We start from the raw sequence: 20,386 nt of genomic DNA, 5'->3' as shown, positions 1-20,386 counted from the left end.
TGCAGCCCTGTGAGTACCTTGGTTACCAAGGAGACCAATTCAAATCAAGCTGTGTTATGATGTTTGTGGTCATTTGTCAAAGCTGTAGAAGGAAACTCGCTGACCAAAGCTTGAATCCGTTTCCGAGAGTCCCGTCTGAGTAGCCCGGTCAGGAGCTCCCCTCTCTCTTCTTGTCATTGAGCTGATTGCGGCTGGGCAGGAGGAGTCGTTTTCTCCAGTGGTGTAACTTGGGTGAGCTGCCGGTACCTGGGAAAATAACCCCACACCCATGCAGCTAAGCTCAGTAAGTCATAAAATTCAAAACAAAGAAAGACATGAAAACAAGAGGAGGGACTGTTGGAAAGACAAAAGGAGGGGAGGAGATGAAAGCGGGAAAGAGGACGGTAGCAAGGATCCGCAGCGTGGTGTCTTTCTGTTCCTGACGTCTCAGCGCCTCCATCTGTCTTCGGCAATAACGCCCGAGAGAGTAACGCCCGAGAGTCTGGCTAGAAACTGCTTATTCTCGACACTTCCTTCCATCCCACTCGCCCCTACACATCAGCTACAAATCTCCACTTGTCCTTGCTTGAGTTGAGCCGAAGCCCTGATTCGCTGACACACTCTGGTAGACGGTCTCTATGCCTGCCACACCGAATACAGTTCCACTAAGTAAAGTCTGCTTCTCCATCCTCCACAAGTGACACAAATAAGTCGTTCTTTAAAACGAAACCCGCTACTTTGCCAAAAGAAATTAATGTTTCCTTTAACAGTAACAGACATTTTTCCAAAGAATCCAGGAGTCAGTAAGGTAAAAAGCAAAAGCTGTTCTTTGAAGCCTTCTATAATCTCATAGTTTGGTGTATATCCTTCCAGAACTTTCTCCCACAGTAAAAATAAATGATACAACCTATGCCCTTTTATTTTGTTTGGCTTCGCTTCAAAGCAAGATACCCAAATAGATGCCTATATTTAGCAGGATGATTGCAGACAGGTAACAAATGCATAGGGAATGAACTAGAAGGAAATATAGCCAACGCCTCTTGGTCTTAGGATAATGTTCATGTTTATAATCAGAAAAAAAGTCATCAAGGTATATGGACTTGTCCCCATCCTCGCTCAGAAAACTTGACAAGTTGTGGGGACTTTTTAATCAGTCGAGAGGAAGAACAGGGTAAGAAAATGGGTTTTGGGTTCTCAATTTGATATAAGGAGCCCACAAGTAGTGTTGGACTCTCAACTAAGGATCCCTCTGGGGCTCCAGACAGGTGGATAAGCATGTGAAATAGGGTCCAACTGCTGCCCTGGATCCTTTGCACACACGTTTCTTATGGACATTCTTCTTTTATGCTTTTTTCCCTAATCGCCCTTAGAGAGTGACTTGGTGTCCTTCATCCAGACAGTGCCCTACGGGAAGGGCAGAATATGGAACAGCACAGTTAAAAAAAAGGGGGGGGCACAGAAACAGAAATTTTCTGTTAGTCTATCAGTGAGGGCCCCTTTCACTCAGCCCATCTGGCTGGGTGGGGATAGGAGCCCTCAAAGTTAATTGAACTCTCCTAATACAAGGAATCATGGATAAAATCACTCAGAGCAAAATGTAAATAAAATGTTGAACATCTATTAATCTAAAATATGGAACAATAAATTCTTCAAATTTCAAAATCTGTGTGTATGTTTGTGTGTGTATGTATGTGTATGTCTCTGTGTGTGTGTGTGTGTGTGTGTGTGTATGTATGTATGTGTGTGTGTGTGAACACTAGAGGTTAACATCAGGTGTTGCTCCTCCATTATTCTTCACCTTACATTTTGAGAGTCTCTGTGAATCTGGAGCACACCAATTTGGCTAGAGTTGCTGGTCAGCCAACCCCAGGGATCATCCTAGCCTCTTTAGGACTAGGATTTTAAGTGGGCCACTACCTCCTACCTCCTGGATTCTATCTATCTACCTATCTATCTATCTATCTATCTATCTATCTATCTATCTATCTATCTATCTATCTATCTATCTCTATCCCAACAAATCATTCATCATCAGCGTCTTCCTCATCACATCCACCACGGCAACCAGCCACATTTCTCTGCAGATGCCAGCTCACTTCTACCCTCTCACTAAAGTTGCCTGTCCCTTTACATCGGGACTACTCAGAGCCTTTGCCCCAATTTAAGCCTGCGTCACCCCTGCTCCACAGGCTCAATGCAGAGGTCCTCTCAGCAGCAATCCCTGGGCTTTCAGACTCACCCCATGCCAGGCAAAGTCGTGGCTAGGACTCAGCGGGTTCGTGAACTTGGCCAAAGATTTAAATCATCATTCACTAACCTCTATGTAAAATTTAGTATTTCCTTTCATTTTGGATGTAGGGGAAGAAAAAAAAAAAGAGGAAGGAGGGAAGGGAGGGAGGGAGGGAGGAATGAATGAATGAATGAATGAATGAATGAATGAGTCACACAGATACTTGCTTGTCACATTGCAGTTGGTGTAAATGGGGAGTAAGGTTGTTCTCCAGAAAGGCCAGCTGCCCCGGTTGGTATAAGAAAGAATGTGGGGGGGGGGTCCTCCTAAGTCCAGGTGTCCGCTGCATTCCAACCCTCACTCTTTTTCAGTGTAAAACATCCTAGCTTGCCATCAGACTGCTTCTTATGTCTCCTGATGGACACTGGCCACTGCACTCCTAAGAGGAGTAAACTACAGCGTGATACAAATCACACTTTCCTGCTTTGCTTTAGGAAGTGCACTGTGTGCGTGCTTTTGGGTCTTCACAACTGACTGGAGCATCAGCCCATGAAGGCTCAGATAGTAGGGATGTGCCCTATGGCCCTGGGGACCTACCTTCTGGCCTGCCTACCAGAGTAGTGTAATACCAAGTGCCAGGGATCCACCCTCAACTCCAGAAAGCACAATCTAAGCCCCTGAAAAAACTCTGAATGACGCACACCGAGGTGACCAGTCTCTTCATTGAGTCAATGGAGGACACACAGATGGCAGTGGAGAAGGGTGGTGGGCGGAAGAAGACACTATTGAAACCACAGTCGACACTGGTGTCATCCCTGGAACTAACACTGAGTCAAACAGGACCCAGCCTAATTCTCCAGCAAGTGGAAGCATTGTGTCATCAGCAGCCACCTCTACCTCAGAACTGTCTAATTCTAACTCTAACGTCATCTGCTCCGGTCAGCTCCCTTGGAGCACAGGGACATCATGACAGTCTAATCCTAACTCTAATGTCCTCTGCTCCAGCCGGTCCCTCGGAGCACAGGGACACCCTCCAGGCTCACCTACAGCTCTCCTTGTCAGGTGTCTTTCAGCCTCTGCAGCTGACAACAGTTGTTTCCCCACATCTGTTTGAAGACTGAAGACCGACTGCAGAACGTGCAATGGGAGGTATCCGGCCCCATCCTGGACACAAACAACACAGAAATAAAAGTCGGGCTGGCCTCTTTCCATCCTACCGTGGGCATTCAATGTCCATTGATCCACTGCCAGAGACAGTGACGTCAGTCAGTTGATTATCAGGGTACCAATAAGATTTCTCCACTGGAATGTCACCGTTTTACCTTTGAAATGAATACATCTTTGGTTTTGTTTGTTTGTTTGTTTGTTTGTTTGTTTTTGAGACAGGGTTTCTCCATGTTGTTTTGGTGCCTGTCCTGGATCTTACTCTGTAGACCAGGCTGGCCTCGAACTCACAGAGATCCACCTGGCTCTGCCTCCTGAGTGCTGGGATTAAAGGCGTGTGCCACCACTGCCCAGCGGTGGGGGGGATGTTTTTTGTTTTTTGAAAACTATGTAATTCCTCCTGGCCCTCATCAAACACTGTATTTTTTTTAACATAAAAACAGGTTATAATTCAAAACTCAAGGGTTATTTGAAACTGGAAAAAAATTTCTCTATAGAAAATAGTAAAAATGATAACATTTCCCAATAAGCCCTTTTAAGCCAAATAATAGTTGAATTATACATATAAATATTGATTAGATTCTGGGATACAGAAGAAACCTATCTTCATCTGTTCAGAGAGCTATGTTTTACTTAAGTTGTGTAAGTGAGATTCCTATTCATCTTCCCCTTCACTGTTTGATTTATGGCAGACATTTTTCTATAGGCTAATCCATAATCTAAAAAGACTTTAGCCTCCTCTCCTGAAAGTACAGCCAGCATATTCTTTCATCAGCTTGATACGGTACAAATTCTTTTTCTTTCTTTCTTTCTTTTTTTTTTTTTTTGGTTTTTCAAGACAGGATTTCTCTGTGTAGCTTTGTGCCTTTCCTGAAACTCACTCCTTACACCAGGCTGGCCTCGAACTCACAGAGATCCACCTGCCTCTGCCTCTGGAGTGCTGAGATTAAAGGCATGCGCCACCACTGCCCGGCCATGGTACAAATTCTTAATAGTGAAATGTTTCACTAAAGCTTGCCCATTGATTGGGCAAAACCAAAACTTATTATAAGCCACAGTCATCCTAGGGTCCTCCCTGCTAGGTAGCCTCTCTGGTTCTGTGGGTTGCAGTATGATTGTCCTTTGCTTTATATCTAGTATCCAATTATGAGTGAGTACATACCATGTTTGTCTTTCTGAATCTGGGTTACCTCATTCAGGATGATATTTTCTAGTTCCATCCAGTTGCCTGCAAATTTCATGCTGTCATTGTTTTTCTCTACTGAATAGTATTCCATTGTGTATATGTACCACATTTTCTTAATCCATTCTTCAGTTGACAGGCATCTAGGTTGTTTCCAGGTTCTGGCTATTACAAATAATGCTGCTATGAACATAGTTGAGCATGTATCTTTGTGGTATGATTGAGAATTCCTTGGGTATATGCCCAAGAGTTGTATGGCTGGGTCTTGAGGTAGATTGATTCCCAATTTTCTGAGAAACCGCCATACTGATTTCCACAGTGGTTGTACAAGTTTGCAATCCCACCAACAGTGGAGGAGTGTTCCTCTTGCTCCACATCCTCTCCAACATGGACTGTTATTAGTGTTTTTGATCATGGCCATTCTGACAGGTGTAAGGTGGTATCTCAGAGTCTTTTTGATTTGCATTTCTCTGATGAGTAAGGATGTTGAGCAATTCCTTAAATGTCTTTCAGCCATTCGAGATTCTTCTTTTGAGAATTCTCTGTTTAGCTCTGTAGCCCATTTTTTAAATTGGATTGTTCAGTATTTTGATGTCTAGTTTCTTGAGTTCTTTATATATTTTAGAGATCAATCTTCTGTCAGAGGTGGGGTTGGTGAAGATCTTTTCCCATTCTGTAGGCTGCCATTTTGTCTTATTGACCGCCGTGTCTTTTGCCCTACAAAAGCTTCTCAGTTTCAAGAGGTCCTATATATTAATTGTTGTGCTCGGTGTCTGTGCTACTGGTGTTATATTTAGGAAGTGGTCTTCTGTACTAGTGCATTCAAGAGTATTTACTACTTTCTCTTCTACCAAGTTCAGTGTAACTGGATTTATGTTGAGGTCTTTGATCCACTTGGACTTGAGTTTTCTACATGGTGACAGATATGGATCTATTTGCAATTTTTTGCATGTTGGCATCCAGTTATGCCAGCACCATTTGTTGAAAATATTTTCTTTTTTCCATTGTGTAGTTTTGGCTTCTTTGTCAAAAATCAGGTGTTCATATGTGTGTGGATTAATGTCACAGTCTTCAATTCAATTCCATTGGTCCGTATGTCGGTTTTTATACCAGTACCAAGCTGTTTTTATTACTGTAGCTCTATAGTAGAGCTTGAGGTCAGGGATGGTGATGCCTCCAGAGGATGCTTTATTATACAGGATTCTTTTAGCTATCCTGAGTTTTTTGTTTTTCCATACGAAGTTGAGTATTGTTCTTTCCAAGTCTGTGAAGAATTGAAACACTGTACTTATGAACTCACAGTTTCCGATTTTATTCAGTGAGTTACAGTTAAATATTATGAGGTTGAGGATAGTGGTGTACACATATTATCAACATTATCGTGCGTTTTTTAAGGTTAAATTGTTGTGTGTTTGTTTATATGATGTGCATGTGTGTCTGTCTGTGTGTGTGTCATATGTTCTCGAAAGCTGTACATGCCACAGTGCACATGTAGAGGTCAGAGGGCAACTTTTGGAGTCAGTTCTTTCACTCTGCTCTGGGCTGCAGGATTGAACGCAGGTCCCTGAGCTCATACAGCATGCACACTTACCCACTGAGCTGTGTTGTCAACACGTGTTTTTTTTTTTTTTTTGTTTTTTTTTTTTTTTTTTTTTTTTTAAACATTGTTTCTCTGTGTAGTCCTGGCTATCCTGGAACTTGCTCTGTAGACCAGGCTAGCCTCGAATTCAGAGAGATCCTCTTGCCTGTGCCTCCTGAGCACTGGGATTAAAGGTGTGTGCCACCACTGCCCAGCGATGAATTACTTGGATGTTCAAACTGTCCATTATTTTACTAGCGAGATTCCCTTCCAACTGGTTCTGGAGTATCTTGTTTGTTTGTTTGTAGATAACATTCACTAGGCAACCCAGACTGGCTTGAACCCCCAGCTTTCTGAAAGCTGGAATTACAGGTGTGCATTACTATTTCCAGGTATGTTTTAGTTATAATAGACTCCAGGATCATGATGTCATTTTTCCTGCCCCAGCTCTGCAGTCAACTACTGCTTCAAGGTGTCCTTATTCCTTTTTGTAGAGAGTAGTTTTTAGAAGTCATTATTGGGCATGAAGTGTGTTCACCATTATTGCACCCACAGTCCCTCATAATTGCATCAAATCAGCCCCTCTCCCTCTCTCCTCTTTCCCTCCTCATGCATACACACACACACACACACACACACACACACACACACACACACACACACACACACCATTTACTACATTGTCAATATTGAAAACTACAAGTTTAAAGTGTCCATTTCCAGCTAAAACCACATTCTCGCTTTGCCTCTTCTGTGTTCACACCGCCACCGACAGGGAGTGGTCTGGCAGTGCCCAGCTCCTTCAGCTGGCAGAGGGATGTCACAAAAAGCCCCTGCGCGGATGTGAAGGAAGAGCATTTACCACGCAGACTCTGGCACGAAGTGTTGAAGCAGGACCCAGCGTCATCTGCGGTGGCTTGGGCAGAAGTGCTCTGTGGGAGAAACAGCAGGAATCCTACAGCTCGGCCAGCAGGCGACAGCAGCTAGGTAACAGGGAGAGATTTATGGACCTTTGTAAAGAGTTTGATTTTTCAAATGACTGTGATAGGAAGCTATCAGAGCAATCCGAATAGGGGAGGGGCACAGTTCTTAAAGGTCTTGTTCCAACTGTGAACCCCGGAAAGCCTAGAGACCCGCTGTGAACTAGGTAAATGAATGGGATGGTCCACAGGTGTGAAGATACTTGGCTCCAAGTGTCTGGTTGGGAGACTAGTCGACTGGGTGGGGCCTGGGCTCGGAGGGGGGTGGTGTCTAGGAGATGAATACCACTGAAAACCTAGGTACAAGCACTTGCTTGTGTGGTACTTGCTGTCACTGCCTGTCCCCTGGTAAACGATGGAAACCGTGCTTTGCTGTGGCCACCGGCCTCATCTGGTCCTTTGCTGTGTCCTGGAATGTGACAGAGCGATAAGCTTTCAAACTGAGCTCTCTCTATCCTTCCCTACCCTTCTCAGTGAGTCAAAACTCCCACTCTTCTGAGCCCTGATCCTGCAGGATGTGGGTCAGCATCTGATAAGCTAATAAATAATGTTGTATTGGCATCTCTTAGGATACCTACCCCTCCCTGAAGGATCCACTGATTCACTTCTTTTTTTTAGGTGGCAACTTATTTACCTACTTCTGGGAATGTGCTAATAATGAAGGAGCTCCTTTCATTCTGGGCAGCTCCCAGATGGCACTGTCCTAGTTAGGGTTACTATTGTCATGATGAAACACCGTGACCAAAAGCGAGTTGCGGAGGAAAGGCTTTATATGGCTTCCACTTCCACATTGTAGTCCATTAATGAAGAAAGTCAGGGCGGGAACTCAAGCAGGGCTGGAGGCAGGAGCTGATGCAGAGGCCATGCGGGCGGGGGTGCTGCTTACTGGCTTGCTCCCCTAGGCTCGCCCAGCCTGCTTTGTGATAGAATCCAGGACCACCAACCCAGGGGTGGCACCACCCACAATGGGCTGGGCCCTACCACATCAATCACTAATTAAGAAAATGCCCAACAGGCTTGTCTACAGCCCACTCTTACGGCGGCATTTTCTCAACTGTGACTCCCTCCTCTCCAGTGACTCTAGCTTGTTTCAAGTTGACATAATAATACCTGTAGCACGTACCTGTAATTCCAGCACGTGGGAGGTGGAGGCAAGAGGTTGAGAAGTTCACAGCCAGCCTTGGCTAGACAGTGAGTTTGAGGCCAGCCTGGGCTACATGAGACCTTATCTCAAAACAAACAAACAAACAAACAAACATCAGCCAACCAACCAAACAAACAAAAACCAACCAACCAAACAAACAAACAAAACACTGAAGAAAACTGATTCTCCCTCTCCCGGCAGCCTCAGTTGCCAGTAACTCCTCAGCTGGGGGTGGGACCCGCTAGCTCTCTCCTCACTCTATGTGGGGTTTTGTCTGACTGAATTGGCCAGGTCTTGAGGATGCGGTCACAGCTGCTGTCGGTTCACGTGCACATCCGCCCTGGTGTACCCAGAAAACACGGTTTCACTGTCCTCACCTAGGCCCCTGGCTCTTACACTCTTCCTGCCTTCACTTCCGGCCCCCGAAAGGCTGTCCTAGGATATTCCCCCACACCCCTGCACGTTATCAGTACTAAGTGGATTCTACGATTGTGTTTTAACTAGAGAACACATGAAACTGAAAGGAAATCATGGTGGTGGGGTAGGGGAAGAATTGGAAGAGAGGGAATGGGGGCTGGATTTGATCAAAATACATTCTCTGCTTGCAGGAAATTCTCGGGCAAAATTAGAAAAAAAATTGTGTGAATTTCTAATTAGTCCCTACATTTTTCTTGACCAGAAAAACATGCAAGACTAATAGGTGCAATTTAGCAGTTTAAAAAAATATGAAGAGGTAAATAATTTTCATTAACATTACTCACCCCCATCTCTAGCGACTAAAAGTTAAGTGGTCTACGAGTATTTTACAGCAGCATTTTTCTTAATAGCCCCATAGGGGGAGGCAACTCACATATGTACTCACTGACTAATGGCTAAGTACAATTCTGTACATCTGCCATTGAACTGTTATTTGGTAATAAAAATAATGAATTACTGATATATGCTTCAGCATGAATGAACTATGAAATCATTATGCCAAGTGAAGGAAACCAGTCACAAAAGACCCACATATTGTATGATTTTATTTATAGACATCTCTAGAATAGGCAAATCCATAGAGACAGAATGTGGATTACTGGTTGCTAAGGGGTGGGAGGCAATGAGGAGTTACTGTTAATGAGGTTTCTTTTCAGGGTGATGAGAATGCACAACGGTGTGAATATGTGAAAAGCCACTGAACTGTGGGCTTTATATGACTATACGGTATAGGAATCATTTCTCAATAAAAAGTTAGGTTTTTTTTTTTTTAATAAGGAAAACATTTAACTGGGGGCTTGCTTACTATTTCAGAGATTTAATCCATTATCACCATGGCAGGGAGCATGGAGCAGTAGCCCAGAGGTACATCCTGATTCCGAGGCCTTAGGTTTTTTTTTAAATGCAAAGAAGGAAGGGAGTTCCAGGGAGGAGGGAGGAGGGAGGAGGGAGGAGAGAGGATGAATGGGAGTGAGGAAGAGAGAGAGGAAGATAGGAAATGAGGGAAGGAGGGAGAAGGGTGAGAGCAGGCAGGAAGCCAGGGCAGAGCAGTGAGTAAATGAAACCCCCCATGTCTCAGGGGACTGGTCTCGTCTTGCCGAGTGTAGAGAGACAGGAAGATGAGGGTGAGAAAGGACCACAGAAACGTTTTTATTTTCCCTTAGGGACACACTGAGCCTGTGACAATGTGGATTCTCCATTACAGAACAGAGGCTGTGGGACTGGAGAGATGGCCCAGTTGTTCAGGTCACCTGCTGCTCTTTCAGAGGATTGGAGTTCGGATCCCAGCACCCACATTGGGCAGCTCACAATGGCCTGTAACTCTAGCTCCAGGGGATCTAACACCCTCTTCTGGCCTCCAGGATCACCTGCACTCATATGGCATACATACATACATACATACATACTAAAATAGATAAACCTTTTAAAAGCCAATGAAGAGCATTTGAAAACTCCCCAAATTGTAAAAACAAAAGAAGCACCACATATTTTTTTGTGCATTTCTAACAGAGTCCTTAGTGTGGCTTCAGTTTTTTAATTAATTAATTAATTAATTAATTAATTAATTAATTAATTAATTTTTCTATTATCAGCTTGATACAGTATAAATTCTTATCCTAATAGTGAAATGTTTCATTGAGGCTTGCCCAGTAGTTGAGTAAAACCAAAATTTATTATAAGCCACAGTCGTCCTAGGGTCCCCCCTGCTATATAGCCTCCCTGGATCTGTGGGTTGCAGTCTGATTGTTCTTTGCGTTATATCTAGAATCCACTTACGAGTGAATACATACCATGTTTGTCCTTCTGGGTTTGGGTTACCTCACTCAGGATGATATTTTCTAGTTCCATCCAGTTGCCTGCAAATTTCATGCTGTCATTGTTTTTCTCTGCTGAGTAGTACTGCATTGTGTATATGTACCACATTTTCTTAATCCATTCTTCCATTGACAGGCATCTAGGATGTTTCCAGGTTCTGGCTATTACAAATAGTGCTGCTATGAACATAGTTGAGCATGTATCTTTGTGGTATGATTGAGCATTCCTTGGGTATATGCCCAAGAGTGGTATGGCTGGGTCTTGAGTTAGATTGATTCCCAATTTTCTGAGAAACCACCATACTGATTTCCACAGTGGTTGTACAAGTTTACATTTCCACCAACAGTAGAGGACTGTTCCCTTTGCTCCACATCCTCTCCAACATTGACTGTCATTAGTGTTTTTGATTTTAGCCATTCTGTTAGGTGTAAGGTGGTATCTCAGAGTCATTTTGATTTGCATTTCTCTGATGATTAAGGATGTTGGTGGCTTCAGTTTTTAGAGGTGTACCTTTGTTTGATTTGAAGCTGACACTTCATTGGGGCCCAGTGTCTACAGAGTTATATGCTAGTTGACAGAATTTCAGTAGTGACACACACAATTTCTGTCTGCTAACAAGGACAACCCCAGCAGGCACACAGTTAACACACATCTGGAATGGGGAGACTGAAGCAGTAGGACTGAAAGTTTGAGGCCAACCCTGGTTACACTGTGAGGACTTGTCACATCCACATAGAAAAGATAACCCCAAAGGCAATAGTCTCATTGTCCTGTAGGCCATTCATCAATTTTGGTCCTAACCTGGCAGACTGATTTTGGCATGCCTTCTCCTGATAGGCATTCTCCTGTAAGGCATTAGATGGTTCTTTGTACCGTCTAACATTTCCCCATTTACAAATACATCTTGGGTGCATGCTCATTTTAGTAAGAAACTGAAGTTTTGAATATTCTTAAGGTAATAGTTTGACGAGGAACAGGAGTTGATTTCTGTATTACAAAAAAAAAAATTAGGGCTGGAGAGACGGCTCAGTGGTTAAGAGCACTTGCTGCTCTTGCAGAGGACCTGGATTCGATTCCCAGCACCCACACTGGCAGTTCACAACCATCTGTAACTCCAGTTCCAGGGGATCTGACACTTTCTTCTGACCTCTGCAGGTACCAGGCACATGCAGGCAAAACATTCATACACATAAAGAAAAAGAAGTAAATCTTTTAAAATATTTTAAAATTATACTGAAAAGGGATGCCCTTGAATAAAAGACTATATAAAAGAATAAAAGATGTAGATTGCCGGGTGGTGGCGGCGGCGGCGGCGGCGGCGGCGGCGGCGCACGCCTTTAGTCCCAGCACTCGGGAGGCAGAGGCAGGTGGATCTCTTGTGAGTTCGAGGCCAGCCTGGTCTACCAAGTGAGTTCCAGGAAAGGCGCAAAACTGCACAGAGAAACCCTGTCTCGAAAAACCAAAAAAAAAAAAAAAAAAAAAAAAAGATGTAGATCCTTTCTGTCACTGCCATCCTTCCCCTCAGAAAGAGGCCTACTTCCTGTGTGTCTGTCTTTTTATTGACTTTCTGTTCTGCCTTCTCATTGGTTGTAAACCTAACCACATGACCCCTTGTCACTGCCTGTCTGTACAGACCTCTGGGTGTCTATGGTTGGTATTGAGATTAAAGGCGTGTGTCTCCATGCTGGCTGTATCCTTGAACACACAGAGATCTGCCTGTCATGTGACCAGGATTAAAGGTGTGCGCCACCACCGCCTGGCTTCTGCTATGGCTTGCTATTAGCTCTGACCCCCAGGCAACTTTATTTATAAACATACAAATAAAATCACATTTCAATACAAATAAAATATCACCATAAAAGACATCTGAACTTGTACCAGGAAGACCCCCCTTTGCTCTGCATGAATAAAGAGGTATTGCAAAGGATTCTGGGTATTTAGAGCCAGGGGAGATAATACAGCATTGCCATATGAAAAAGGGAGGTGTGAGGAGAGCAACAGAGAAAGATGTCTTGTTCTGGCCTGACATATATGCACGTGAACACCCATACCACACATTTTCATGTAACACACACACACACACACACACACACACACACACACACACAAAAAAAAAAAAAAAAAAAAAAAAAAAAAAAAAAAAAAAAAAACAATCCCCCACACGAAGAGAGAGAGTATGCTTGAAATTCTTATAAACATATGTATAGGAAGCAGGAAAGAAAACCCCAAGAAAGTACTTTTTCCTAATTTTGATACCAGATTTTCGAGGCTTCTACACACACACACACACGCACACACACACACACACCATCATTAAGTAACCCTCCAAGGTTTGCTAAAAGCCACTAGCTGGGCATCTTCTAATTTAGGTGGCGCACACCTTTAATCCCGGTCACATGCAAACCAGAGCTCGGCCTGGAGACAGAGTCAGATCCTGTAGGCTGGGGGTCCAGCCCCCACTAGGAGTTCCAGTCTCAAGTGCACACTGTGATCTGTGCTTCCAACCAACGGGGCGCCTTAACTGAGGTCCCTTCAACCCTGCTTGGGGTCAGTCACTTTGTTAGAACTCAGGGACTGTTCTAGAGAAGATGTAACAAAGATCATAGACGATAGCAAGCGGTGCCAGAGCTGAGGGAAGAGGAGAGAAATGAGCCCCACGCCCCACTGGGTGCTCCTTTCCTGCAGCTTCCAAGAGTTCACCTGTCTCAAAGCTCTCAGAACTCAGTTCTTTGGGGTTTTGTGGAGATTTCCAAGGTAGACATGATTGGCCTTCAGTGTATCACGTTAGCGTTCAGCCTCTCCCCAATCCTTCTCATCACTCTAGAGATTGCAAGGACTTCAGAAGCAGGGGTAGAAACCAAATGCATGTTCTGTGAGCTGAATGTCCCTACTACAAAAATAAGTCTTTTCAACTTAATCCTCCAAATGCCAACCATGCCAGAGCCAAGGAATCCTGCTTTATAAAAACAAAACTACAAGCTGAGCCGTGATGGTGCATGTCTTTAATCCCAGCACTTGGGAGGCAGAGGCAGGTGGATCTCTGTGAGTTCAAGGCCAGCCTGGTCTACAGAGTGAGGTCCAGGACAAAGAGGGCAACACAGAGAAACCCTGTCTCAAAAAAAAAAAAAAAAAAACCAACCAAGCACCAAACAAACAAAACAACAACACCACACACACACACACACACACACACACACACACACACACACACACACACACACCCCAAAGCTACAAAGAAAAAGGCAGAACCTAAAGTGTCCGCACTATGTTAGAATCATGGATCCAGAAGCAGTGGACTCCATCCCCTCCCCACCTCCATTGCCCAGTGCTCTCCGCCTGGGGACGGGATAAGGAACGATAAAGTTGAGTTTTGCTGTTGTTGTTCTTCTCTTCCTTCTCCTGGAATACAGTTCCTGCCCCTGACTTTGGAACATTGCACAGCTATAATAATGAATGAGGAGGATCTCTATATGTGGACATTGGCAATGTCTAGAATATATTAAGTGAAAAAAGCAAATTGCCAAACCATATGCATAGTATGATCCATTTTTATAAATGTTAAAATTATACAAAGGGATATGACTTGCTTGCTTATGTGCATAACGAGGCAATGCCACAGCGATTATATTGGAGAAAAATGGAAAATGTGGCACTTTCAGCTAAAATCATAGACTGAGAAAATCCTCTGTCTCATCTCCAAGACCAATAAAAAACAAAACAAAACAAAAAAACCCTCACAGTATACAGCCCTGGGAGGTTAAACGCATAAAAAGCCATCAAAAGATCAGAGAGGGGACACTAGCAGTGAGAGATGCTACGGGAGGTTTCGGAAGATGGGAAGCAGCTGAACTGACAGAGCTGAAACTGTCTCAGAGGTGCCAGCAGGCAGCCTGCTCTGCTGGTCTGTGCCAGTTGTGTCCAAGCCACCCCTCACAGGCCACATGCCTCCCACGTCAGCCTCAAATGTAGCCAAATATGTTGGTGGTAGATGACATCATATTGCCATGTCCAAGGCTTAAACATGCCAGTGCATAGTCATTATGTGGAGAGGAAATGGCTAATGCTCCCGCAGGGGCATAACTTCCATGGGAGGAGAACTGGCATCATTTGGTGTCCCAGACATTGCACTGATGTCTGCTGAGAAATGATCACCATCAATGGACCATGCTGTCAATATCTACCTGGTAAATTGCCCCTATAAATGTGGGTTTGCTGTGTATTCTTGGCTTGCATGCACTCACATGGGAAGCCTTCCCAAGAAGCAGGAGGGTCCATGAGTGGCAGCCCCAAAATGCTAGGAATTGGGTCAGAATGATACATCAGAGTTGGAGCGGAACTGCACACAGATGTGTGACTAGGCTTCCCATACAAAAAGCAATGAGATCACAGCTTGGATTCCATTTTCCAAAATAGCCAGTGTCTCCTATTTCATGTGCCGCCCCATAACATTACTGAGACCTCCATCCTATTGAGAGATGGAGTCTGTGTTCCTTTTCCTTCAATGGGGGTGGCATTTGATTCATGACTCATTCATGACAACAGAATTCAGTGGAAGTGCCACTTCCCAGGCTGGAGCTCTTATACTGGAAGCTTAAACCTCCATGGCAGCAGTTTGACTTCCCCGAGACCACCAAAGCTCAAAGTAGCCTATGTGGGGAAACACAGGGAGAAGCCCGAGACTGCAGAGAGACAGACAGAAGTCTAGTCAGCTCCCTGTCGTCTTGCTGACTGGAACTGCATGGGAGATCCCAAGCCGGAACCCCTTGCTGAGTCCTCCCCCGATTCTCCACCCACAGAAACAGATTGTAAAATGAATGCTGTTGTTTTCATTACTTTGGGGGTGATACTTCTCACGTCAGTTATCCTTGGAGTTAACCTCCCAGAGGTCCTTTTAAATGTGACATGGCCAGCATCTATTCCTCTGGACCCTAGTACAGGTGTGCTCTACAGACCAGGGAAACTCCCAACCAGCAAAACATTGGGGGGACCGAGAGAGAGATGGTCTAGCTGGCCAAGGTACCTGCTGCGAAGACTGATGACCCGATTTCAATTCCCATGATCCGCATGGCAGTTCCCAACGTGTCCTCTGACCTCCTGCGCATGCCGTGGCCTGTGTGTGAGCACTCTCCCCATACTCGATAAATACAAATGTGATTTAACATTTCTGTTAACGCTAAGGTTGTGGTGCAACCCAGTGGTAGAGCATTTGCCTAGCCCTGGGCCTGATCCTCAACACCACACAAAATAAAGGCAGATAATGCCAGAAAATACCGACTGAGGATTGAGGAAGTAAGACTGGGAAGGAAGGAAGCCGATAAACATGTGTGTGATTAAGCCAATGCAGTGTGGTCAGGTGGAGCTTGACCGTACTGAGGGCCTCGGGGGAGAGTGTGCAGAAAGAACATGGCTCAGAAGTGTTCCATCCAGTGGGCAGGATCCATCATCTGCTTCCAAGCGAGTGGAGCATTGTTTCTTGTAGCTTTCCCTGCACTCAGAATGAGCATGTGACCTGGAAGAAAATCGCCCTTGGGAAGAGTCATAGACATTTACAGTCAGCAGCTCTTTTAACGTAATACTCCAGAAAGCTAATTTGGAAATAATTTAGACAATTAATTTTGAAATTAAGGATGCTAAACCAAGCAAAGATTCAATCCATCAGATTTGAAGACAGAATAAATATATTCGTATATTCCCATGGACCCTATCTTGGAAACTACTAGAGTGTTGAACCACCAGAAGAAAGCAAGCCCTTCCAAGAATGGCTCGGGATCCAGGATGCAGGGAATGTGTCGTAGACATGCAGAGAGGGTGTGATGGGCCACACAGGCACACTGAGTGGAGTGGGGGCAGGGTGGTGAGACCTCTAGAAGGTTCTAGTTGGGAATGGGACCTACAGGTTATCTGTTGTGGTTGGCAGGGTGGACAATGGCTTTCAGAGGGGTCTCTATAGTTCTGTTGGAGAGGAAGGAAGGAAGAAAACAGAAAAGAAAACGGAGGATGAAATTTTTCCCAGTGGGAAATCCTGAACAGGGGAAATAATGCATTCACTGTACTTGGCTTGGGAATAGTAGTTCTTACTCTTGGCTAAATGTCAGTAGCGCTTGGGAGGCATCAAAAAGTCCCAATGGCTGCTTCCTGCTCTCAGCCCGGTGCAAGAGATTTGAACACAACCTGGGCTTTGTGGTCCCTGAGTCATTTAGTGTGCAATTAAGGTTGAGAGCCTTATCTTGGCAAGAGAAAGACTTCACTGATCACAATAATGTAAGAACGGAATAGGACTTAATCAGAAACGTGTCTATGGGAAGAATGGAGAGAGGAGGCATGTGCGTGGGCAGAGCAGGCAGTCTAGAGTCAAGAGATCCAGGCATCACAAGGGAGCAGCTTATTCAGAAACAAGGAGGTAGATGCCAGGAGAGACAGATGCAGGAGTGGCCTTTTCTTAGAGAATCAGAACTCACAGATGGAAACTGTGTGTGTAGGCAGGAAATGAGGACATTACTTATTTTGTCTAGAAATAGTATTTGACTTACTAATACCACCAGTGTGCATGAATTTGACCAAAGAAAGGAAGGAAGGAAGGGAGAAAAAAGAGAGGGAGAGAGGAAGAATGAGAGAAAGAAAGGAAAATTATCTTGATAACAAAATAAACAGTTGAGAGGCTAGAGAGACGGCTCAGCAGTTGAGCTGACAGGCCTCTTTTCCAGAGGACCTGGGTTTGATTCCCGTCACCCACGTAGAGGCTCACAACCATCCAGTTACTCCAGTCCTAGGGGATCTGAGGCCCTCTTCTGGCCTCCCTGAGCACCTGTCTCAAAAGTGGTACACAGGCACACATGCAGACAAAATACTCAAACACAGAGAATAAATAAAATGTAAAAAAAAAAAAAAAAGAAAAAGAAAAAAAAATTGGAAACAACCCAGATGTCCATGAGAAGGAAATAAGTAAGTTGTGCTGTATTCATCTACGAGAACGCAGCACCTCAGAAGGAGGGCCCTGCCTTGTTCAGTGTGTGTGTTAGGATGACAGTGACTAGTGAACAGTAGTTATGATACATCAGTATTTATAGAAACCTCAGGCATACGAATGAAGCTGTGTATCTCTCAGGCGAACAAACAGGGAAGTGGGGAAGAGCCACCTGGTTGTGAGAGGGGAGAATGGTCTCAGATTGCAATGAAGGTCACGTGGGGGGGGGTGTTCATTCTGTTTCTTTTTACTTTCTGAAGAAGACACATTTCTGAATTATTATTGGTGGTGGTGGTGGTGGTGTGGTGTGTATGTGTGCGTGTATGTGTTTGCACACTGGGAATCAAGCCCAGGGCCTTGTGCATGCCAGGCAAGTGCTCCACCACTGAGCTACATTCCCAGCTCCTTTCTATTTCTTGTAAAATTAAAAACTAATTAAAAAATGGACATGCGGAGATGAAATCTAGACTATTCCACACCAAGCCGTTAGTAACAGTTTTCTTGGAGTTGTGGGCCCGGCTAAAGAGGAAGGGAAAGGTTTCTGTGTTTGCTCTAGCCATCCAATAATAATCGTTGTCTACAGCGACCTCTGGGAGGCTTTTGACCAGGAAGGGGTCTGGGAATTCAGGGAGTTCTGGCCTGGCATGTGTCCTGCATCTGACTTGGGAGGAGGGCAAAGGATGAAGGTTCTGGCTTGGCAGGGGCAGGGGCGGGGGCGGGGGCGGGGGCGGGGGCGGGGGCGGGGGCGGGGGCGGGGGCGGGGGCAGGGGCAGGGGCAGGGGCAGGGGCAGGGGCAGGGGCAGGGGCAGGGGCAGGGGCAGGCCCCATCGCCAGCGGATCATCGCCAGCGGATCTGGTAAAACCAGCTGCGGCCGAGCTGTGGAAAGGGCATGCTGACAGGGTGACTCACCAATGAGGAGGGTGGAGGTGGCTCGCCCCTTCCCTTCTCGCCCCTCCCCTTCCCGCTTAGCCACCCCGCAGCTGGAGCTCACCCAGCACTGTCTCCACAACCCTAAAGAAGCGATCCTTTCCACACCCGGAGAAACAAGGGACCGTTTGCCTTAGATCATGCATGAGGGTTTCTTGGAGCCAGCCTGGGCAGGTGGAGCCGGGTTCATTGATTTACTACACACGAGGGGAAACTGGGCCAGAGCCATGAAATCCAGGACCCTTGGGCCTGTGCGCATGGCAGCTGGGATAAGAACATGGTTTTAATCACCAATTGATTACCCTCCATATTCCAAGAGCTCTTACCTCTATGCGTTTTTCTCTGTGACCCTCAGGGATCACTTGTGAAACTTACAGAAATGTGTATAAATATCTCCAAAGTTTTAGACTATTTATTATTTATTCTTTGTTTTTGTTTTCAGATAGGGACATACTCTAGCCCAAGAATGTTTGGGACTCACTCTGTAGTCCATACTCATTTCGAGTCTTGAGCAATCATCCTTTCTCATCCTCCCAAGTGATGGGATTACAGGTATGACTACATACCTGATTTTATCTGACAGACAAGCTAGTGGCTGTATAAAGTGGGGGTTTCAGCACCAGATGTATAAAGGGAGGACCTAACCCATCCAAGGTATGTTAGGGGAAAGTTTTATTGTAAACACGAGGGAGAGAACAGCCAGAGGTACCTGAAGAGTCCAGAGCAGGGAGAGAAAGTAGTAGACTAAACTTGGCTAACGGAATGGACCAGGCCATAAGTGGGGGATGAGCAAGAGAGAGGGGGCCAAATGCCGAGAGAGAGAGAGAGAGAGAGAGAGAGAGAGAGAGAGAGAGAGAGAGAGAGAGAGAGAGAGAGAGAGAGAGAGAGAGAGAACCAAAGAGAGCCAAGAGAGCGCAAGACCAAAATGTCAGGGTTCTATAGGAATGAGAAGCTGGGGGGAGGGAAGCCCATGAGCGGGAGAAGTTTAGGGTGGGGGGGCAGGGTGAGAAGAGCTAAGAGGGGCCAGGATGCCAGCATAGCCTGTTCCAGGTACTTGCCTTGCTGAGAGCCCGAGGCCAGCGTTCCTTCGTATGCTAATAAGCACCACAGTTAGTCATTTGTCCCTTTTCTTTGGGACCTGACAGTGGCTAAGTCCAGTGTCTCCCCAGGCCAGTCTTCTCTCCTCTCTCTCTGTTTTTTGAGACAGAGCCTCACCATGTAGTCCAGGCTGCTTTCCAACTCAAGATCCTCCTGCCTCAGCTTCTTCAGTGCTATGATTACCGGCATGAACCACCTTCCCCAGCAAACCCTGCCCTTTTACCAATCTTGAGAAAGCGTGAGAGACTCCATCACCTCAAGCACCACTCGCCTTCTTTGTCATCTAATGTTAACTTCACACCCGTGCCAGGCTGGCGAAGAAGCTGAGGGACAGCTCACGCTGCGTCCGCCAACACTGGTGGGTCATTTGTCCCCGGGCTACACCTGCAGGACTGTATCTATGGGCCCTGCACGGAATGCCTACAAACCAGACCTCAGTTCAGTTTTTAAGTGAGCCTCCACTGAAGATGATCTAGTCTCACCTACAGTGAGGCTGGCCATCCGAGTGGCTCTGGAACCCTGGTTTTACACTTCTCCAGACTTATTTATCTGCTTCTCTGTGGTTCTGGGCCTCAGCTTAGAGCGTTGTGCACCCAGCCAAGCTCTCTGCCAGAGAACTTCATTCCTAGCTTAGTTCTTGGAAACAGGGTCTTACTAGGTAACCCAGGCTAGCCTCGAATAAATGATACTCTTGTTTCTGCCTTCCCAGTGCTGGCCTGTGGTACATGCAATAGGTTTTCTGTACCCCGTAATGGGTTTCTCGGCTGACGACACGGTAAGCTAGATCAAGCCATTAAAAAGTAAAAGACCATGTTTATTTTGAGCAAAGCCACTCCCTGGTGAGT

This window comes from Peromyscus maniculatus, chromosome 5 (genome assembly GCF_049852395.1).
Source record: "Peromyscus maniculatus bairdii isolate BWxNUB_F1_BW_parent chromosome 5, HU_Pman_BW_mat_3.1, whole genome shotgun sequence".
NCBI classification, from domain to species: domain Eukaryota; kingdom Metazoa; phylum Chordata; class Mammalia; order Rodentia; family Cricetidae; genus Peromyscus; species Peromyscus maniculatus.
This window is presented reverse-complemented; position numbering follows the sequence as displayed.